This window comes from Rhinolophus ferrumequinum, chromosome X (assembly GCF_004115265.2).
Source record: "Rhinolophus ferrumequinum isolate MPI-CBG mRhiFer1 chromosome X, mRhiFer1_v1.p, whole genome shotgun sequence".
In the NCBI taxonomy this organism is placed as follows: Eukaryota; Metazoa; Chordata; class Mammalia; order Chiroptera; family Rhinolophidae; genus Rhinolophus; species Rhinolophus ferrumequinum.
This window is the reverse complement of record NC_046284.1, coordinates 109,833,017-109,841,755: the sequence shown is the minus strand read 5'-3', so window position 1 is coordinate 109,841,755 and position 8,739 is coordinate 109,833,017. Positions and strand designations below refer to the sequence as shown.

The following is an 8,739-nucleotide window of genomic DNA, read 5'->3' as shown; positions in this document are numbered from 1 at the left end:
CTTTTGTCTGTATCCTCACTAACACTTGTTGTTTGTTGATTTATTGATGATAGCCATCCTGCCCATCATCAATAATGTGAGATGGCATCTCATTGTGGTTTTAATTTGCATTTCTCTGATGATTAGTGAAGTTGAGCACCTTTTCATATGTCTATTGGCCATTTGTATGTCCTCTTTGGAGAAATGTCTCTTCAGGTCCTCTGCCCATTTTTTAATTGGATTGTTTGTTTTTGGAGTGTTGAGAAGAACAAAGAAGAAAAAAGGTGGAGTATCATGCTACCTGATATCAAACTATACTTCAAAGCTGTAGTAGTCAAAATAGCATGGTACTAGCATAAAAAAAGATACAAGTCAATGGAACAGAATTGCACCCAGAAATAATCCCATGCCTACATGGTCAATTAATCTGACAAAGGAGGCAACACTATACAATGGGATAAAGATATAGTCTATTCAATAAATGATGTTGGGAAAACTGGACAGATGAATGCCAAAAAAAAAATGAAGCTGTACCACTTTCTTACACAGTTTATACAAGAACAAACACAAAATGAATTAAAGACTCAAATGTAAGACCTGGAACCTTAAAACTCCTAAAAGAAAACAGGCAGTAAACTCTCTGACATTGCTCTTAATAATGTTTTTTCTGATATATCTCCTCAGGCAAGGGAAACCAAAGAAAGAATAAACAAATGGGACTACATCAAGCTAAAAAGTTTTTGCACAGGAAAGAAAACCACCAACAAAATGGAAAGACAGACTACTGAATGGAAGCAGCTATTTGCAAATGATACATCTGATAAGGGGTTAATATCCAAAATTTATAAAGAATTTAACACTAAAAAGTACCACTTTTGAAATTTTAATTCAAATAAAATAAAATTCCATTCCTCAGTGGTACTAGTCATACTTCAGATGCTCAATAGCCACATGTGGCTAGTAGCTGCTGTACTGGACACATTGCAGAGGCCAGCCCTTTAAATGAGTGTCTTTTTTTTAAATTTTTGTTTTGTTTTGTTTTTCCTAAGATTTTACTGGGGAAGGGGAACAGGACTTTGTTGGGGAACAGTGTGTACTTCCAGAACTTTTTTCCAAGTCAAGTTGTTGTCCTTTCAATCTTAGTTGTGGAGGGAGGGTGCCATTCAGCTTCAAGTTGTTGTCCTTTCAGTCTTAGTTGTGGAGGGCCCAGCTCAGCTCCAGGTCCAGTTGCCATTGCTAGTTGCAGGGGGCGCAGCCCACCATCCCTTGCGGGACTCGAGGAATCAAACTAGCAACCTAGTGGTTGAGAGCCCACTGGCCCATGTGGGAATCGAACCGGCAGCCTTTGGAGTTAGGAGCATGGAGTTCCAACCCCCAGAGCCACCGGGCCAGCCCCCATGAGTGCCTTTTTTTATGGCCTACCAGAATTTAACACGTTATCACATAAATTAGACCTTATTCTCCCTGTTTTCAGATGAGGACATATAGGCTCTGACAAGTTATCATTTGTACAAGTTCACACAGCTAGGAATTAGTTAAAGTTCAATCCAGGGATTTAGGCCCCAGAATTTGAATCTTTTCCCCTGTCCCACTAGCTGAAAAAACAGCAAAATGAAACATCTGTGTTAGGTGTACAAACATCTGAGACTTTCCTAGATACTTTGCTTTCGTGGCATATGGTTATGACTACCATGATGCCCAAATTAAAAACAGAGACACATGGTTTTCACAAAACATGTTTGCACTTCCTTCAGGTGTGAAAAACAGTGAGAAAGACATAGTTTGGAAACCAAAATGTTGGAATTTGAAGAAATTTCAATAGTTTATGGCAGTGGTTTCAAACTTCTTTTAATCAGCAGAAACTTTTTGTCCATGAGATCTTAGAAAGAACCCCAATATTTAAATTCAGCAAAAGTGAAGCTGCTCTGTCACTTCCCTAAGGGCTCCCAGAGTATTAATGATCACTCTACATCCCCTCAGCCGCCTCCTCTCCTCACCATGGCAGCCCTGAAGTCACACCCAGAACCCCACAACCCCATGAAACATCATTTAAAAACCACTGTTCAGAAAGGAATTCTGCTTCCAGAAAGATGGAGTGGATGTATTCTTCCCTATTTCACCCACTAAGTATAGTTAAAAACCCTGGACATTATAGATAAAACAAATATTAGAAGACTCAGAAAGGTAGAGAAGGTAGACAAGCTAGAGAACTTGGGGCCTGAAGAACAACGTTGTGGAGAGTTCCTGGTTTTGTCTTTTCATATATACATGTAAAAATTAATCTAAGACCTGGTATTATATTATATTACATTACATTACATTACATTACATTACATTACATTATATTAAAGGCCAGTCTTATAGTAAAATAAGACCAGGTCTTATATTAATTTTTGCTCCAAAGACGCATTAGAGCTGACGGTCAAGCTAGATCTTATTTTTCAGGAAACACGATATATATATATATATATATCTATGTCTGTGTCTATGAGTTTTTGTTTCTCATTTGTTTGTCTTGTTCTTTTGTTGTTTTTGGTTCATACACCACATATCAGTGGAATCATATGGTTCTCTGCTTTTTCTGTCTGACTTATTTAACTTAGCATTATAATCTCAAGATCCATCCATGTTGTCACAAATAGTCCTATTTCATCTTTTCTTACGGCCGAATAGTATTCCATTGTGTATATATACCACAACTTCTTTATCCATTCATCTATCGAAGGACATTTTGGTTGTTTCCATGTCTTGGCCACTTTAAACGAAGCTGCAATGAACATTGGAGCACACGTGTCTTTATGGATAAATGTTTTCAGATATTTTGGGTAGATACCCAGGAGAGGGATTGCTGGGTCATACAGTAATTCTATTCGTAATTTTTTGAGGAACCTCCACACTGCCTTCCATAGTGGCTGCACAAGTCTGCATTCCCACCAACAGTGTATGAGGGTTCCTTTTTCTCCACAGCCTCTCCAACACTTGTTACTATTTGTCTTGTTGATGATGGCCATTCTGACTGGGGTGAGGTGATATCTCATTGTGGTTTTTATTTGCATTTCTCTGATGATTAGTGATGTTGAGCATTTTTTCATATGTCTATTTGCCATTTGTATGTCCTCTTTGGAGAAATGTCTCTTCAGGTCCTCTGCCCATTTTTCAACTGGGTTGTTTTTTTGTTGTTGTTGAGTTGCATGAGTTCCTTGTATATTTTGGATATTAGCCCCTTATTGGAGGCACTGTTTGCAAAACCTTCTCCCATTCAGTTGGTTGCCTCTTTATTTTGTCGATGGTTTCTTTTGCTGTGCAGAAGCTTTTAAGTTTGATACAGTCCCATTCGTTTATTTTAGCTTTTACTTCCCTTGCCTTTGGAGACAAATTCATAAAATGCTCTTTGAAATCAAGATCCATAAGTTTAGTACCTATGTTTTGTTTTATGCAGTTTATTGTTTCAGGTCTCATGCTTAAGTCTTTGATCCATTTTGAATTAATTTTGGTACATGGTGACAGATAGCACTCCAGTTTCATTCTTTTCCATGTGGCTTTCCAGTTCTCCCAGCACCGTTTATTGAAGAGGCTGTCTTTTCTCCATTGTATGTTTTTTGCTTCTGTATCAAAAATTATCTGTCCATATTTATGTAGTTTTATTTCTGGGTTCTCAATTCTATTCCATTGGTCTGTGTGTCTGTTTTTCTGCCAATACCATGCTGTTTTGATTATTGTTGCCCTGTAGTACAAGCTAAAGTCAGAGAGTGTGATACCTCCAGCATTGTTCTTTTTTCTTAAGATTGCTTTGGCTATTCAGGGTCTTTTGTGGTTCCAAACAAATCTGATAATTTTTTATTCTATTTCTTTAAAAAATGCCATTGAGATTTTGATGGGGATTCCATTACATCTGTATATTGCTTTGGGTAATGTGGCCATTTTAACTATGTTGATTCTTTTAATCCATGAGCACGAAATGTCTTTCCGTTTCTTTGTGTCTTCTTTAATTTCTTTCAAAAATGTCTTATAGTTTTCAGCATATAGGTCTTTCACATCCTTGGTTAAGTTTATTCCTAGGTATTTTATTCTTATTGCTGCAATTGCAAAAGGGATTGGTTTTTTATTTCTTTTTCTGAGATTTCATTGTTAGTATATAGGAATGCAATGGACTTTTGTACGTTGATTTTGTAGCCAGCAACTTTACTGTATTCGTTGATTGTTTCTAATAGCTTTTTGGTGGAATCCTTCAGGTTTTCTATATCTGGCATCATGTCATCTGCGAAGAGTGACAGTTTAACTTCTTCATTCCCAATTTGGATGCCTTTTATTTCTTTCTCTTGCCTGATTGCTCTGGCAAGGACTTCCAACACTGTGTTGAAAAGCAGAGATGATAGGGGACAGCCCCGTCGTGTTCCTGAACATAGAGCAAAGGGCTATAGTTTTTCACCGTTAATTATATGATTAGCTGAGGGTTTGTCATATATGGCGTTTATTATGTTATTTTCTTTCCATACCTATTTTATTAAGTGTTTTAATGATAAATGGGTGTTGTATCTTGTCAAATGCCTTTTCTGCATCAATTGATATAATCATATGATTTTTGTCCTTTATTTTGTTTATGTGATGTATCACATTGATGGATTTGCATATGTTGAACCATCCTTGTGCTCCTGGGATGAACTCCACTTGGTCGTGATGAATAATCTTTTTAATGCATTGTTGTATTTGATTTGCTAGAATTTTGTTTAGGATTTTTGTATCTGTATTCATCAGAGATGTTGGCCTGTAGTTTTTTTTTATATGTTGTCCTTGCCAGGTTTTGGTATCAGGGTAATGTTGGCCTCATAAAATGAGTTAGGGAGTACTGTCTCTTCTTCAATTTTCTAAAAGAGTTTGAGCAGGATTCGTATTAGATCCTCTTTGAAGCTTTGGTAGAATTCACTAGTGAAGCCATCTGGTCCTGCACTTTTGCTTTTGGGAAGGTTTTGGATGACTGATTCAATTTCATTACTGGTGATCGGTCTGTTTAGATTTTCCAGTTCTTCATGGTTCAGCCTAGGAAGGCTATATGTTTCTAAGAACTTGTCCATTTCTTCTAGGTTATTGAAGTTGGTGGCATGTAGTCCTTCATAGTATTCTTGGATGATCCTTTATATTTCTGTGGCATCCGTGATAACTTCCCCTTTTTGATTTCTGATTTTGTTAATTAGTGTCTTCTGTCCTTTTGATGCAGAAAAAGCATTTGACAAGATACAACATCCATTTATGATTAAAACACATAATAAAATAGGTATAGAAGGAAAATACCTTAACATAATAAAGGCCATATATGACAAGCCCTCAGCTAATCTCATAATTAATGGTGAAAAACTGAAGCCCTTTGCTCTACGTTCAGGAACATGACGGGGCTGTCCCCTATCACCTCTGCTTTTCAACACAGTGTTGGAAGTCCTTGCCAGAGCAGTCAGGCAAGAGAAAGAAATAAAAGGCATCCAAATTGGGAATGAAAAAGTTAAATTATCGCTCTTTGCAGATGACATGATGCTATATATAGAAAACCCTAAAGACTCCACCAAAAAGCTATTAGGAACAATCAACGAATACAGTCAAGTTGCTGGCTACAAAATCAACGTACAAAAGTCCATTGCATTCCTATATACTAACAATGAAATCTCTGAAAAAGAAATACAAAAAACAATTCCTTCTGCAATTGCAGCAAAAAGAATAAAATACCTAGGAATAAACTTAACCAAGGATGTGAAGGACCTATATGCTGAAAACTGTAAGACATTTTTGAAAGAAATTAAAGAAGACACAAAGAAATGGAAAGACATTTCGTGCTCATGGATTGAAAGAATCAACATAGTTAAAATGGCCACATTACCCAAAGCAATATACAGATGTAATGGAATCCCCATCAAAATCTCAATGGCATTTTTTAAAGAAATAGAATAAAAAATTATCAGATTTGTTTGGAACCACAAAAGACCCTGAATAGCCAAAGCAATCTTAAGAAAAAAGAACAATTCTGGAGGTATCACACTCCCTGACTTTAGCTTGTACTACAGGGCTACAAGAATCAAAACAGCATGGTATTGGCAGAAAAACAGACACATAGACCAATGGAATAGGATTGAAAACCCAAAAAATAAAACCACGAATATGGACAGATAATTTTTGACAAAGAAGCTAAAAACATACAGTGGAGGAAAGACAGCCACTTCAATAAATGGTGCTGGAAGAATTGGATAGCCACATGCAAAAGAATGAAATTGGACTGCTATCTGTCACCATGTACCAAAATTAATTCAAAATGGATCAAAGACTTAAGCATAAGACCTGACACAATAAACTGCATAGACAAAACGTAGGTACTAAACTTGTGGACCTTGGGTTCAGAGAGCATTTTATGAATTTGTCTCCAAAGGCAATGGAAGTAAAAGCTAAAATAAACGAATGGGACTATATGAAACTTAAAAGCTTCTGCACAGCAAAAAAAGAAACCATCAACAAAATAAAGAGGCAGCCAACTTATGGGAGAAGATTTTTGCAAACAGCGCCTCCAACAAGGGGCTGATATCCAAAATATACAAGGAACTCATGCAACTCAACAACAAAAAGAGAAACAGCCCAATTGAAAAATGGGCAGAGGACCTGAAGAGACATTTCTCCAAAGAGGACATACAAATGGCAAATAGACATATGAAAAAGTGCTCAACATCACTAATCATCAGAGAAATGCAAATAAAAACCACAATGAGATGTCACCTCATCCCAGTCAGAATGGCTATCATCAACGAGACAAAGAGTAACAAGTGTTAGAGAGGCTGTGGAGAAAAAGGAACCCTCATACACTGTTGGTGGGAATGCAGACTGGTGCAGCCATTATGAAAGGCAAAAAATTACGAATAGAATTACTGTATGACCCAGCAATCCCTCTCCTGGATATCTACCCAAAAGCTCTGAAAACATTTATCTATAAAGACACGTGTGCTCCAATGTTCATTGCAGCTTTGTTTACAGTGGCCAAGACATGGAAACAACCAAAATGTCCTTCGATAGATGAATGGATAAAGAAGTTGTGGTATATATACACAATGGAATACTATTCGGCAGTAAGAAAAGATGATATAGGAACATTTGTGACAACATGGATGGATCTTGAGATTATAATGCTAAGTGAAATAAGTCAGACAGAAAATGCAGAGAACCATATGATTTCACTGATATGTGGTATATAAACCAAAAACAACAAAAGAACAGGACAAACAAATGAGAAACAAAAACTCATAGACACAGACAATAGTTTAGTGGTTACCAGAGGGTAAGGGGGGTGGAGGGTGGGAGATGAGGGTAAGGGGGATCAAATATATGGTGATGGAAGGAGAACTGACTCTGGGTGGTGAACACACAGTGGGATTTATATACGATGTAATACAGAATTGTACATCTGAAATCTATGTAATTTCACTAACAATTGTGACCCCAATAAATTAAAAAAAAAAAATTACCCAATCTGAACAACAGAGAGAAAATAGACTTAAAAATAAATAAATAAATAAATAAACAAATAGAACCTCAGGGATCTGTGGGACTAAAACAAATATCCTAACATCAGTGTCATTGGAGTCCCAAAATGAGTGGAGGAGGGTCAGATTTAAAATGTATTTGAAGAAATAATGCCTAATACATTCAAATTTGGCAAGAGACACAAATGGATTGAAGAAGCTGAGCAAACCCCAAATGGGATAAACCTAAGGAATTTCACACAAAGATACCTCTTAGTCAAACTTCGGAAAATAAAAGACAAAGGAAAATGTCTTGAAAGCAGTGAGAGGGCAATGACACATTATCTATATGGGGGAAATCATTTGAATGACAGCACGTTTCTCCTAAAAAGCTAGGGAAGCCAAAGGCAGCAGCATAAGATTTCTCCAGTGCTAAAGAAAAAAAGGACTGCCAACCCAGAATTCTACATCCAGTGAAAATAAACTTCAAGAATAAAAGAAGAAATAAAGACGTTCTCAGATGAAGGAAAAAAAAGGGAATCTGTAACTAGCAGACCTATGCTAAAATAGTGGCTAAAGGAAATTCTCTAAACAAAAAGGAAATGATGAAATAAAGAAATCTTAGACCATCAGGGAATAAGAAAGAATAATGTAAATTATCAAAATATGGGTAAAAAGAATAGACCTTCTCTTTCTGAGTTTTCTAAATTATGCTAGATAGTTGAAACAAAAATCATACTACTGTCTTGGAGTAGTTCTCAATGTATGTAGAGGAAATATTTAAGACAATTATATTCTAAGTGGCAGAGGGTAAAAGGATACAGAGTGAACTAAGATTTCTACACTTCACTCAGACTGGTAAAACGTTGATACTAGTAGACTGTGATAAGTTATGTGTATGTAATATAGCAATTAGAGAAATCATTTAAAAAGTTATTCAGTGCTCGCTTCGGCAGCACATATACTAAAATTGGAACGATACAGAGAAGATTAGCATGGCCCCTGCGCAAGGATGACAGGCAAATTCGTGAAGCGTTCCATATTTAAAAAAAAAAAAGTTATTCAGAGATACACTAGGAAACACAATCAAATAAACACAAATAAGTCACAAAAACACAAATAAATCAACAAGGAATTCTAAAGAATGTTCAAGTAAACCAGGCAGGAAGAAAAACACAGAAGAAACAGAAAAAAAGTAGTGACAGCACCATCTTCTCCCAAGAATATAGAGTAACTGGGTCTCTCATACATTTCTGGTGGGACTACAAAA

General features: G+C 36.4%; 1 non-coding gene across 1 annotated transcript; it reads left to right on the top strand.

Moving 5' to 3' along the window:
* The first annotated feature begins 8,409 nt into the window (after positions 1-8,409).
* LOC117030627 (U6 spliceosomal RNA) lies at positions 8,410-8,516 on the top strand. Its single transcript, XR_004424428.1, has one exon. It is a non-coding gene; the product is annotated as a U6 spliceosomal RNA (small nuclear RNA).
* The last annotated feature ends 223 nt before the right edge of the window (positions 8,517-8,739 follow it).